The 15,403-nt window shown below is 34.9% G+C and overlaps 1 long non-coding RNA gene across 2 annotated transcripts; it reads right to left on the bottom strand.

The window, feature by feature from the left end:
• Positions 1-77: 77 nt before the first annotated feature.
• Positions 78-14,500, bottom strand: LOC140784232 (uncharacterized). 2 transcript variants are annotated; one of them, XR_012108232.1, is made up of 4 exons: positions 14,355-14,500; positions 12,955-13,035; positions 758-880; positions 78-655 (listed from the first exon to the last, which is right to left on the bottom strand). It is a non-coding gene; the product is annotated as an uncharacterized lncRNA (long non-coding RNA). The 2 variants fall into 2 exon arrangements; XR_012108233.1 differs by having other exon boundaries at positions 758-841.
• Between the last annotated feature and the right edge of the window lie 903 nt (positions 14,501-15,403).

Below are 15,403 nucleotides of genomic sequence, written 5' to 3'. Positions count from 1 at the left end.
GTGATAATTTAAATAATATCACAACATTAGGCATCAAATAAGATGAACTTCACCAAAAAAAAAAAAAAACGTTCAAATAAATAGACTCAATTTTAGTTTCATGAATCATGTCAAAAGAGTCCACCGAATTAAATTCTCGTCTTATTACTTAATTGAGACCCCATGTTTTAAGATGCAAGAGCTCTAAACCATTTTGCTTTCCTTCCACAACAATTCAGAGCAACGTGACACTCCCAAGTTGATCTCTATCTTCCCAACTTTCTTCCAGGTCAGGTCATAACTCGGATCCAACTGTCATACTTACGAGGATAAATTAGAAGTTTAACTGGATCCAACTATTTACCCTGTTCTGACACAAAGAATCCGACACACTGAATGACACAAGAATGTGGAATTGTTTCCTAATATCTGTATGCGATCAATGAGCCAACTTACCACTATACAAGTCCACAAAAGCAATATAGTTACCTGGAACCTAATGGAAGAGTAAATATGAAACTCTATATTAACCTTGGCTGAGACTCGTAAAACTGTTGAAGGACTTGGACAGGATAATGATCACTCGTAGTAAACCCATGAAGTCTCTAATTATAATATATTGCAGCTGTCATGGTCCTCTGGCTGCCCATGCTTTTAGACCAGCGGTATGACTCACCTATACACAAATTTAATGAAAGAGTTGGTTGCAGACAATCCCAAATGGTTATTTTGGGGAAGGGTGTTCAAATTGAAAAGCATTAATAAAAGACAAGCATACATTCTGGCTGCTATGTTCAATGTAGTGTCTTCCTAGCTGAAAAGATTTCCACCATGACAATGCTCCTATATTTCACTGCAACAGCTGCTCATTTAATGTCAAAAACAAGGTGTTGCTGAACAGCTTGAAATAGCCACACAAAGAAAGATAAATCAATGACACTGAAAGATCCAAGATTTGATTGCTGAAAAAAAAATGAAGCATTCAAGAAATCCTCTTGAAGTAGAGCAAGGGAAACTAATTGAAAGACAAGGAGATCAGAAAGCAACAGAAACAATATCATAAATATGGTGTAGCAATGCAAATACGATGAAGAAATCCTCTTGAAGTAGAGCAACTATTGATTTTTGTCAAAGAAATACTTAGGGCTTTGCTAAATGACAAGTAGAACCTAGGTTGACAGCAAGAAAATATGCTACCAAGGAATATATTAGTACATCCTACACATGTAATCTGAGGTTGAAGCACTTCTATCCCACATCCGCTTCCATTTCTCATCCTTCATCTATCTTCCAATTTTCCAATGCTGAAAACACTTGCTTTTGGTCTGAACATATTCAAGAGATGATTGATTATGTATCGACCCTTCTAAACTGGATTATATTGCATATGCATGTAGCTGACATCCATTCCCTCTCATTTCCAAATTTTCGGGGCTCCTGCTCTCCTCTGATGCTCATACTTATCTCAATGGTCACAGTCTCACAGACATGCAAACCATCCCGTTCAGCTCCTATTCTAACCTTTGAATTGTAGTGTTGTGGCAAGGACAAATGGGTGGAAAATAGCGGAAGCAAACCTAACACCCTCAAATAACATTAATAGAATAGTAATGGACAAATGCAACCAATTCGGAGAAAACCCTAATATGATGCTAATGGTAGAGGAATAACAATCAAATACTTCTAAATAAGTATTAGGCACCATATTGTAAATAATCTTAAGGAATAAAAATGATAGAGAGAGAGAGATAAAATTTACGTGATTCGACGATATGCCTTCATCCACAGATAGAGCGAGACTTCAATCCACTAATCAAATCACCAAACGCAAAGAGTTTCTTCAACTCTAATCTATCTCACAACGGTGGCTAGCTTTCTTAATTTCTCTTTTAAGCATATAATCTCTAAAATTCTAACTTCAGTATTTATAGGGCTGAGAAAAGCTGAAGAAACGAGGATTTGAACGCCCGTGAAATTCAAATCTGGAACACAATATGGCGTTCGAATGTCTGTGGTTTGTTTGAACGCTTGTAGAGTGCAAATCTTCTCGGACGTTTGCGTTCGAATAGCCTTAGGGGTCCGTTTGAATGCCCCGACACATGAAGTATGAAACTCTTAATTTGAGCCAAACTTCAACAATTCTCCACATTGACGAGAACATCAAAACTTTAACAAATTACTCTCCACCATTGTAAAGTGATTGAAACCTCCCAAAATACACCGCCTGCAAATTCACATCATAAGACGCTAAATCCAAAATTAGTCAAACATGAGTTATATTGATCAAGTCCAAACAATATCAGAACTTGACCTTTGTTACCACTTTCGTCAACATATCTGCAAAATAATCTACAGTCCCGACTTTGCAAAAGAAAATATCTTTTTCCTCCAACATTCTCCTCACAAAGTGAAATTGAGCATCGATATGTTTTATCCTAATATGATAATTTTGATTCTCTTCCAAACAAATTGCACTTTGACTATCATAATATACCTTCACATTTTCTTAGTATACACCCAAGTCATTCATCAGGCTGATCAACCAAATAATCTCCTTTATAGCCTCAGTTACTATTATATACTCAGCCTCTATGGTCAATAGAATAACAGCCAACTGCTAAGTACACCTCTAGCACATCGATTCTCTAGCAAAGTGTGAATATATATTCAGTAATAAATGTGCAATTGTCGAAATCACCTGTATAAACATTTTAGTCCAACCTCGAAATACTATAAAAGTATCTCAAAATTTACTTTATCGCCTATCGATGCTTTTTTTCGAAGAATGCATGTATTTGCTAACCACTGATAACTTGAAAAATATCCGACCTAACGTACACCATCGCGTTCAGGCTTCCAATTAAATTTGCATATTATACCTTGGACATGAAATCCCTCTCGGCATCTGTGTTCGGTGACATTACTGCACTAAGTCTAAAATGAGGTACTAACTAATTTTGTCTTGTTGTCAATATCAAAACATTGTAAGACCTTCCTCAAATACTATTCTTGTGTCAAGGATACTGCCACCTTTCTTTTATCTCTTCTGATTTCTATGCCGAGTATCTTCTTAGCTTCTCTTAGATTCTTTATTTCAAATTCTTTGTACAATTGGCGCTTTAATTTATCAATCTCAACATTGCTTTTAAATGTTATCAACATATAAGAACAAATAGATAAATGAACCATCTTGAAGCTTTATAAAATAAATACAATAATCATAGTGGCTTTTTTTGTATTTTTCCTTCTGTATAAACTGATCAAAACGTTTATATTATTAGCCTTCGAGATTACTTTGGGCCATATAAAAACTTCTTCAATTTGCAAACCAAGTCTTCATTCCCACTGACTTTGAATTCTTCATGCTGGGACATATAAATATCCTCCAAATTGCCATGCAAGAAGGTGGTTTTTATGTCCATCTGAGTTAGCTCTAAATCAAATTGAGCTACCAAAACTAGTAAAATTCGAATAGAAAAATGTTTCATTACTTTAGGAAATACTTAATTATAATTAATCCCCTAATTTTGTGCATATTATTTTGCCACCAATCTAACTCCACATTTTGATTGAAAATCTTTCTTCTTGACATATATATCAATTTGTATCTAATTTCTCTCTTTCGTTTAGAAAGTTGCACCAAGTCCTAAGTCCCATGTCCTATTATTATCAAGAGCTTTCATTTCATCATTCATCACTACCTTCCAATCTGCACTTTCGGTGTTCCTCATGGCTTCTTTGAAGGTACTAAAAAAGTCTTCATCAACCATAAATCAGTATATCTGAATAACGTGCTAGCTTTCTAATATCTCTTCTTAGTCTTCTCACTGTTATGGAGTACTGATCATCTGTTTTCGACTCCGACGTGTCATCCTTCTGCAAATTTGATTCTTCTTCTTCATTTGCATCTGAAGATGTATCTTGTAGTGGACTTGAATTTGCCTCAAACTCTACCTGTTGTGGAACCTCTCCGGCACTAACATCAATCAAACTTTCTGACTTTTAATTATGCTTCAATATAGATAATTCATCAAATATAATGTTGTCTTTATTTGAGATCTCCACATCCAAGTTATCTAAATCGACATGTAATTTGTTGAAAGAGTTCAAGTACTTAGATGTTCCAATTTTGTAGTGAAACTTAAAAAACTTCTTCAAATAGAGCCGATTTTTAATGCTCTTCGTTATGAACTTGTCCTCAAGTTTCTTCTACAAGTTCTTCGCTGAATTTTCCTTTATCACAAAGTACTTTTGACCATTTGTTAAACAAAACTGAATGGTACTACATATTTGCCGCTTCATCTTTTCTCATTCTTTGTCTAAAATTTTTTCGGGCTTCTCTTCGAAAGTAATGTTCAATTCTTGTCTAAATAAAGTATTCATCACTTTACATTACCACATTCCAAAGTTATTGGCGTCATCAAATTTTTTTACTTAAAATTTTATTTTTAAGACAATTTTCCTCGATTTGGATGATTACGATATTTTCTAAAATTTCTCAAATCCACACTATCCCCAAATCAAATAGTCTAGGTTTGAAATTTTGAAGCTTTGATACCAATTTATTGTGCCAAAGAAATAGCACCAATGGTATAGTAATGAACAAATGTAACCAATTTGGAAAAAATCGTAATATCATGCTAATGATAGAGGAATAACAATCAAATACTACTCAACAAGTATTAGGCACTATTTCAAGTAATCTCAGAACAAAGACGATAAAGAGAGAGGCACTATTTCAAGTAATCTCAGAACAAAGACGATAAATAGAGACGATTTATATAGTTCGACGATATGCTTATATCCACGGCAAAGCGAGACTTCAATCCACTAATCAAATCACCAAATACAAAAAGGTTCTTTAATTCTAATCTCTCTCACAACAACGATAATTAGCCCTCTTGATTTCTCTCTTAAGCATATATGCTATAAAATTCCAACTTTAGTATTTATAGGCCACATAGGCATTCGAACGCCACTCTGCGTTCCAAATTTGAATTCCGGGTGTATTTGAATGGGCCTGCGAGAGTTCGAACGCCCCGCGGGATTTCCTAACTGAAGTCAGCTCTATAAATTCTAAAGTGAGGATTTTATGGCTTTTATGCTTAAAGGAAAATCAAGAGAGCTAGTCACCGTTGTATTGAGAGAGATTAGAGTTGAGAAACTCTTTGAAAATTTGTATACTAACAAAAAATTGCTCCGCCCTAGATATAGACACATCATTGAACCACGTAAACCTTGTCTATCTCTCTATTGTCTCTATTGCCTTTATTCTTGTGATTACTTGCATTACGGTGTGTAATACATTATTAGAGATTATTTATTGCTATTCCATCACTATTAGCACTAAGGTTCCCAATTTCGGGATCGGGATCGGTATCGGTATCGGCCGGTCCAAAAAACGATACATATCGGCCGTATCGGTCGTTCGTATCAGATAAGACTATTTTTTAATTATATAAAATTCTAAATATTATTTAAAAATACAGAAAAATGCAGAAAAATTTAGAAAAAATGACAAAAAATAAAAAAAACAAAAATTACTCATATATGAAGTCTAAAAATTTAAAAATATATATTAACTTACTCAAAATTTAAAAACTTTGTTGAATAACGAGCTGGTTCTAGTAAATTTCTATAATCTTCATCATCATAATTACTATAAATTTGTAAATATTGATGTCTGGGACCTGATGCTCCAAAAAATGATTCCATCATACTAGTCATATTGTATGGATTTTGTTGTGTGACTTGCGTTTAAGGAAGATAATAACCAGTATTTGTATCTTGTGCCTGAGAATACTGAGGATACTGATGATAATAACTAGCATATGGATCTTGTGATGGCTCTAAACAATAAATACTCGATGTACCATAATCATAGGAACCAAAATGCATCTCATGACAACGTCGCTGATATGTATATATATCCTCAGTTTCTTTATTTTCACTCCTTATGCCTCCTTGACTTTCCTCAACAAATGTAGATAGAACGATCTCACCACTATATGTATCATCAGGACTATGACTAGTACTAGTAGGTATAATATCTCTCTAGTTGTTGAATGACTCGTACCAGCCTCTACCCTCGTCGTGGTCTCTCCCAATATTTCATCTAACCATAGGTTATCTCTGTCATCTAATAACATGTCCTCTATATCCCTGATCCATAGAGACAATGCGTCTTCTTTATCAAAAACGTGATTTAAATCAATCAATTGTTCATTTTCTGCCTTTCTTCTTAAATTTCTCTCCCTCAATCTTATATTATAATGACAAAAAATTAACTTCTCCAATCTTTCCATTGTTAATCGGTTGCGTGTTTTTATATGAATTAAAGAGAAAGTAGTCTAATTTCTTTCACACTGTGATGAAGACACAGTTTAACTTAAAATCTTTTTTACTATTGACGTCAAATTTGGTGCCTCCTCCCATCCATAAATAAACCATCATTCAACTGGAGTGTTATGAGATATAGCTGCAGCAACTTTAGCAGTACTGAATTGCCCAGCTCTCAAACTATATCTCTCCATCTAAAATCAGAAATATATTATTAGCTTATTGATTATATTGAAAGTTAAAACTTGAAACAAATAATAATAAAATTATTTAATTGAATCATAACACACTTCTTTATCGCACATAATTTATTTATGAATATCGAGCTCAAGCTTTCTGATTATCTTTCTAATCCCCAACAAGACTTCACTATCATTATTGACATTTTTAGAGAATTGAAATCTTGAATTAAGAAAATACCCTGTAGAAATTTAAAATTTGTAAGCATTCAAAATTTTAAATATTCATAAATAAAAGTAAATTAAAACTTAAAACTTAAAAGCATACTTACCAGCAGCGTGTATATCTCTATGTAGTTGTTTCTTCTATTTAGAATCAATCATCTTCCACCACTTCCTATAACTTTGACCCACATTTTTTTAATTGATTCTTTAGCTATATCCATTGCCTCATATAAGAAACCCATCTCAGACTTATCATCACTGTCTACAAGTCTTAATACTTTGACAAGAGACTCAAATGCTGCGATGGCAATTTTAATATTATCCCAAAATGTATTTCCGAGAGTCATATTTTTCAAAGTTTCACCTAAAGATTTATCTTTAGGTTTCATATTCTTAATTTTCATAGACCACTCCTGTGATGTAAACATCCGCATAATATCATCCTTGTAGCGCATGATGCTCTCCAAGGCTAAAAAATGAGTGGCAAATCTAGTGACGCCGGGTCTAATGATCTCCTTACCGCCAGTCATCTGCCTAAGTAAATTAATAACCCAACCATGGTTATATATAAAATTTGTTAACCTCTGACCTTCACATATGACCATGTCAATTTCAAGCTCTTTTGCAATATCTTGTAACATCAGATCAATACAATGTGCAGCACATGACGTCCAATATAAATGAGGTCTTTTAATCATCAGTAAATTTTCAGCAGCTTTTTAATTTGCCCCATTATCAGTAACCACTTGAACTACTCTTTTTTCACCGATTTCTTGTTCCACCTCATCCATCAGCTGACAAATATAATCTGCACTTTTGAAATGAGCAGTAGCATCCACAGACTTCAAAAATATTATCCCCATGCCAGAGTACACTAAGAAATTAATTATATTTCTTCTGTTTTGTGTACTCTACCCATCACACATCAGTGTACAACCAAATTCATCCTAATACCGTTTAAATGTCTCAATATAAGTATGAAGTTCATCTACCTCTGAGTCAAGATATTTAGTAGCAATATCATTTGAACTAGGATGGGGAACACCATGCTCTACTCATTATATAGCATCCATAATAGTGTGATAGTAAGTGCTATCAGCTATATTGAAAAGAATATGGTTGTAGAAGAAAAATTTAGATATAGCTCTACTAATATGTTTCTTTGCATTTTTAATTCCTTTGAGAGCTGTCTTGATTGAAATCTGTGTAAGACCCTTTTTTTCTAAAGATATGTATCCATTGGTCCAATATTTTCAGACTCTGCTGTAACACCAGAAGTCCTATGGGTAGAACTGCAGCCTCCATATTCTCTCTCCTCGTATATTAACTGATCTAAATCTCTAAAAGTTACCACTAGTGTTTTTTCTAATCTCTTCCTCTTCTCTATGCATATTTCTACTCTCTTTCATTGCCCTCCTCATCTGTCTCTCCTCTTCATCCTCCTCACTTTGCTCACTGCTATCATCATCAATGTGTACAGGATTATGCATCAATTCTTCACGAATCATTGACACTCTTTGTTGTGCAGATTGTTTATCCTTCTTTTTGCCAATTAAATGAGCCAACATCTGCTTTCTAACTTTCAAAGACACTTGAGTGCAGGCTACTACATTTTTTTATTTTCCAACTAAATTTTCTTTCAAACGGCTGACACCACCACTCATTTCCTTTCCACACCAGTTGCATTTAACAAATCTTTTATCTTGCCCAATAGTGCTGCAATGTTGCCATCCAATGTCGGTATCATATGACTTCTCTTTTGGAGCCATTGATATTTTAGCTCTGCAACTAAAAAACATAAACAAAAATTAAAATAAAATATAAAATAATTTAAAATTTATGAGGCATAACTGCATAAGCAGCACCACGTGTTATTGATGTCCCCCGAGTCAGATCCGACCTATTCCCACCCGTTTCGACCGAAACGGCCGAAACTGCAACTGAAACTGGGAACCTTGATTAGCACCATATTAGAGTTTTTCCCAAATTATTTGGTTTCATTACTATTCTATTGGTTACATTTGGGGGTGAAGGTTTTGCTTCCGCTTCACTCGCCATTTGGCTATTAGCACAACAAATTAGTACCAGAGCATCAAGGTTTTAAACCTAGGCTTTTAGATTTGGGAATAATATAAATTTGAGAAATTTTGCTAAAATGTCGAAATCATCCAAATCGGAAAAAAATTCTCTCAAATGCAAAATTTGAAGTAGATAAGTTTGATGGCACTAATAACTTTAGGATGTGGCAATGTGAAGTGATGGACACCTTGTTCCAACAAGAATTAGATATTACCTTAGAAGAGAAGCCCGAATAAGTATCGAAAAAGGAATGAGAAAAGATGAACCGGTAAGTATGTAGCACCATTTGGCTTTGTTTAGCTAAACATCAAAATTATTTTGTAATGAAGAAAAATTAAGCGAAATTTTTTTGAAAAAAAACTTGAGAACAAATTCATGATCAAAAGCATTAGAAACCGACTCTATTTGAAGAAGTTTTTCAAGTTTCAGTACAATTTTGGAATACCTATGGCTGAACATCTGAACTCCTTAAACAAACTACTAGCGGATTTGCAAAATTTAGATGTGGAGATCTCGGATGAAGGCAAAGCATTGATACTTTTGAACTCTTTGCCAGATACCTAGACCATTTTACTACTATCTTGTTATATGGAAAGGACTCTATACGTTATGATGATGTTGCAAATGCATTTATTAATAAGAGTATGAAAATTGAATAACCAAGCTATTCATGAGTCATTATCAGATGCTTTGATGGTGAGGGGTAAGTCAGAGAATAGAAAATTTGTGAAGAATAGTAAATCTTTCTCAAAGTCAAGAGGTGCATCTTTAGATAGAAAAATGATTATAAAAGACTAATAATCTTATTGTCAAAATAAAGGGTATTAGAAGAAAGATTGTTCCGTATTGAAGAACAAAGACAAAAAACCTCAAAAGATAAATGTGGCACATTCAGATGATGAAGATTCAGATAATGCCCTGATAGGCTCGGGTCTTGCTTGTGACATAGATGAGTGGATATTGGACTCCGGATACACATATCATGTGTCCCAACCAGAAGTGGTTTTCCACCTTTGATAAAATCTCGAGTGGAGTTACATTCATGAGAAATGATAGCCCATATAGAGCTAAAGGCATTGACACCATTCGCTTAAAGCTACATGATAGGTTTGTGAAAGAGCTAAATAAAGTCTAATACATAACGGAATTGAAGAAGAACCTCATTTTTCTTAGTGTTTTGGAATCAAAGGGCTTCACAATTACTTTGAGAGATAGAGTATTAAAAGTTTCTTTGGAAACCTTAATTATAATAAAAGGCATAGGAAGAAGAAATCTATACTTTTTGCAAAGCTCTACATATATCGGGAGTGTAGCGACAACTTCAAGCAATTCAGTTGATACGGCTAACACTACTAGATTATAACATATGAGGTCGGAGCATCCGGGAGAGAAAGCATTGCAAGACTTGTCAAGTCAAGGATTGTTAAAAGATGTGAAAAGTTTTCAATTAGAATTTTTCAAACACTGTATTTTAGGCAAGCAAACAAGAGTTAAGTTTACTACTTGAATGCATTGAACTAAGGGAATCTTGGACTATATTCATACAGATGTTTGGGGACCTACCCGAAAGGCTATCTTAAGCGGAAAGCATTAGTTTGTGACCTTTGTAGATGACTATTCTAGAAGGTCTTGGATGTACACCATGCACCAAAAGCATCAAGTGCTATTAATATTTTAGAATTGAAAAAAGATGATTGAAAATCAAATGGCAAGATCTTCTTGGGCTTTAGCACTAGTGTAAAGGAATTTTGGGTTTGGAGGCCGGAATTGAAGAAATTGATTATCAGCAGGGATATTACATTTGATGAAGCATCTATGCTGAAGCAGAGTCAAGAGTCAGATAGCCCGATTGGAGATATTCCGCAGCAAGTGGAGTTTGAGGCAGCTTCAAATCAACCACAAGATGTCTTCAAAAGAGGCAAATGGAAAAGAAGAATCAAATTTGTAAAAGAATGACATTTTGGAGCCAGAAACAGATGAGCAAGACTCCCTAGCAGTTAGAAGGCTAAGAAGAGAAATTAAAAGACCGGCACGCTATTATAATATGCTAGTCTATGCACTTCCTATGATTGATGAAGACTTTCCCACTACCTTCAAAGAGGCCATGAGGAACACTAAAATGGCAAAATAGAAAGTGGCAATAAATGATTAAATGAAAGCTCTTAATAATAATAGAACTTGGGATTTGGTAGAGCTCCCTAAAGAGAAAGAGAGCAATTGGATGCAAATGGATATATGCCAAGAAGAAAGATCCTCAATCAAAAGGCGAAATTAGATTCAAAGCTAGATTGGTGGCGAAACAATATGCACAAAAGAAAGGAATTGATTAAAATGAGGTGTTTTCTCCGATGATAAAATATTCCTTCATTTCGGATTTTACTAGCGTTGGTAGCTCAATTTGATCCAGAGCTACTCAAATGGATGTGAAGACCGTCTTCTTGCATGGTGATTTGGAAGAGGACAATTATATAACGCAGAAGGATTCAAAGTCAATGGGAAAGAGAATTTGGTTTGCAAATTGAAGAAGTCCTTATATAGCCTAAAGTAGGCTCCAAAGCAATGGTATAAACGTTTTGATCAGTTTATACGGAGGCAAAAGTACAAGAAAAGTTACTATGACCATTGTGTTTATTTTAGAAAGCTTTTAGATTGATTATTTATCTATTTGCATTTATATCTAGATGATTGGAAGCCTGATGTTTACGATGGTGTGCACAAGGCCAAATATTTCACAAGCAATCAGTATTGTTGGCAGATACATGCATGCTCTGAGAGAAGAGCATTGACAGGTGGTGAAGTAAATTTTGAGATACATTTGTAATACTTCAGGAGTTGGACTGAAATTTGTGAAAGATGATAGAATTGATCTACATCCTACTGGATATATGGATTCGAACTATGCAGATGATTTAGACAAGCGTAGATCTACTACATAATATATTTTCACACTTGTTAGAGAGGCCGGTGTGTTGAAAGTCTACTTTGCAATCAACAATTGCTCTATCTACCACAGAAGCTAAGTATATGACAGTGACAGAGGCTATTTAATTGATCGGCTTGACGGATGACTTGGGTATATACCAAGAGTAGGTGGTGATACATTGTGATAGCTAAAGCACAATTTGCTTGGCGAAAAATTAAGTTCATCACACTAGGGTAAAGCACATCGATGTTCGTTTTCATTTTGTGAGAGAAATTTTGGAGAAAAATGATATTTCGCTTTGCAAGATTGAGATTGTAGATATGTTGACGAAGATAGTGAACAAATTCAATTTCCAACATTGCTTGGATTTGATCAATATCACTCCTTTTTGACCAAAGTTGGTTTTGGCATCTTGGAACGCGAAATTTGTAGGTGGAGCACTTTGGGAAGCTTTAAGTCACTTTGCGATGGTGGAGAGTAATTTGTTGAAGTCGTGGGTTTTGACTAAAGTAGAGAATTGTTGAAGATTTGCCTCAAATTCAGATTTCAACATTTTTTAACCTACTGTCGAGGCATTCGAACGAGCCCTGAGGGTGTTCGAACGCAAAAACCCTAGAGTATTTGCACTCTACAAGCATTCGAACGGCCCCACAGGTGTTCAAACGCCACTCTACGTTCCGAATTTGAATTCCGGGTGCGTTCGAACTAGCCTGTGGGAGTTCAAACACCCCGTGGGATTTCCTAACTAAAATTAGCCCTATAAATTCTGAAGTGTAGATTTTATAGCTTTTATGCTTAAGGAAAAATCAAAAGAGATAGCCACCATTATATTGAGATTAAAGTTGTGAAACTCTTTATAATTTGAAGATTTGCATTGTAAAGTAAGATTGCTCCGTCCGTAGATATAGGCACACCTTGTCTCTTTCTCTCTATTGTCTCTATTGCCTCTATTCTTGTAATTACTTACATTAGGGTGTTTAATACGTGATTAGAAGTTATTTATTGCTATTCCATCACTATTAGCACTATATTAGAGTTTTCCCCAAATTGTTTAGTTTTGCCATTACTATTTCATTGGTTACATTTGAAGATGGAGGTTTTGCTTTCGCTTCTCTCACCCATTTGGCTATTAGTACAACACATCTCACTATCTGAGATGTCAAAATGCACTGACCATGAAAAACCGTGATCGATGAAGCAACTATTGAAAAAGTTGTGTGAAAGATATACCAATTTTTGGAGCTCATATAAAGTTAAAAAGCATCCTTGTCTCACAATCATTGTCCCTCGGCTATTTCACTTCAAATTGTCCTATATCAAAAATAGCACCTTAAGATATACAAATCTGACTTTTAAAGAGCTAAATATGCAAAAAAAATCCAGGTTGTAATAAAAGACAGTCATAGTATGCCTGAAATTGATAGTTTTATCATGGTTAGAACAGCATAACTCCCAAGTCCACAGTAGTTTAAAGTATCTTTTCTTTTCGCATCAGCAAATGAGACAGCTTCACCGTACCATATAATGTGGTCACTGTTGGTGTTGACATCTAAATTAAAATGAAACTCATACATGAATAGGATTTGCTAAGAGTAAGGTTGGATTAAATTACAATTGCCTTCCGAGATTCATCATGATTAAGAATATATAGATCAGAATCAGAGTTGTAAAGCTTCATTTGCACATTTACGGTGCTAATACCATGCTTAAAAAAAATTGAAAGACGAAGATCAACCAAGGACCTCAGAGTTGGTTAGTTCATTAAACTTTCTGTAAGAGAAGTAATATTCTTATTAATGTTATCTCAATTCTGCAAACCATTGAGATTAGGGAAAATTACTAGCCCCTGCATCGTTCAATGTAGAACTCTATGTGGTACTCGATAATGTGGAAGTCCAATAAGAAACGCAATTAGGCATAATAGATCTTAAGGAAGAAGGAAATGCTAAAAAAGCAGTTTACAGATACACGGCTAATTTGGGCACAGAATGATCAAATATATCAGATTGCTGCTCTTCATCGTCGGAGAAATAAATGTGTTTATACGTGCAGCAGTAGCACAAGGCTTGACCGCATTTACTCAGAAAAACATGAGAACAGAAATTCCAAAGGCACACCTCTCTAAAGATCATAATCATATATTATAATATTCCACCTCCAATAATGATATAACTAAGACAATGTGCTCGTAAACTGAAAATCCGCGGGAGAAACAAAGAGATCACAAAACTCTAACTCAGAAATATTCTTTCACAATCATCTAAACTTCATCGCTATCTTTCCGAGTTCGCGACGATGTTGAAAAAAATCGTTCAGCTATACGACTCCATCGGTCTTAATTTAGTTCCAAGAACCGAGTATAATTCAACTTTCCCTATTTATCCCACGCAAGTGAATTCAAACATTGTAAACCCGGTTAAATCCAAGCCAAACTAAATGAAATGCATATATGGCTTAAAAAAAGTCGCCGAATCCCAATCCCTTTTTAAATGTTCCAGGGATATGAGAGAGAAACTATGAATAAAAAAATCCAAGATCCAAAAGGCATGAAACGATCACGATCGAGGCCTTCTACAAGAACGCAAGCAAGCGATTCAAGCCAAGGAGAAGAGAAGGTAAGAAAGGATTACCATATTAGGTTTTACTCTTCTTGCGATTCCGAATAGATCACCGGATCGCGGTGAAGGAAGCCAAGGAAGGAGAGAAGCCAAATGCCCTTTTTCCCATTGACCCTTTCCCTCCATGACGATCGGAGAACGTTTTCAAGTACCAAACGCCCGCGACAACTCGAAATAATTTCCCTTCCGATTTGACCTTTCTTATAGGCGACTTCGAGATAAGGGTCCATGAGCTAAGATCCAACGGCCCAAAAATTTTAGCTCCTTTTAGCCCAGCCCATAATTAAAGGATGTATTTTTTTTTTAAATGAATAACAAAAGGATGTATTAAAAGAATTTCCACCAGGCAGGTACTTTTTTGCAAAAAATCTTAAAATTGGATGATTTTTCTGCAGCTAATCAAGCGTTGCCACGCAGCCAGACGCAGGAAATTCCTGCAGTCCTAATCATGGTGTCATGTTTCCAACGACGGTGGTAGGACACTGAGGTAGGTACATATCTTTAGATAATGATTTCCAAACGTACATTTCCTTTTCTTTAGTACGCCATGCATACGACGTTCAAATATTCAAAAACACGTCACATGTGCCGAGTTATGTGAATAAATATCAATCACGTATAAATATATATATTAATAGAATTAGCCATCATCAACTCGAAGATATAGACTATTACATATTCTATTAATGATACTGAGGTGATGTCTTCATTGTCTTGGGGTATTTGCCACAGTTTCAAGACATTGACATGTTTATAATTTTATGCAATGTTGCAGAAGATGCAACGAACTGGCCTCAAATAATAGGTCAATGCTTCGAGACCAAATCAATTGAACCATTAGTTATTGTTCCTTTTAGATCTTCTTGCTTTTGAGACCAACATATATTGACCATCCTTTTCAAACAAATTTAAAGAGCGATCGTTGCTTTTTCCTGTCACAGTCGTTGCTTCTGCATCCCAGAAGTAATTAGCTTGATTCTAAAGTTTTGGGATTTGTTATTAGTAATCGGTAAAGTTAATTATCAAAATTATGTTCAGTTTTTTTTTTTTTTTTTTTTTTT

Source organism: Typha latifolia, chromosome 3 (genome assembly GCF_019914945.1).
Source record: "Typha latifolia isolate L0001 chromosome 3, TyphaL0001v2, whole genome shotgun sequence".
In the NCBI taxonomy this organism is placed as follows: domain Eukaryota; kingdom Viridiplantae; phylum Streptophyta; class Magnoliopsida; order Poales; family Typhaceae; genus Typha; species Typha latifolia.
The sequence above is the reverse complement of the archived record's forward strand: the minus strand, read 5'-3'. Positions and strand labels throughout refer to the sequence as shown.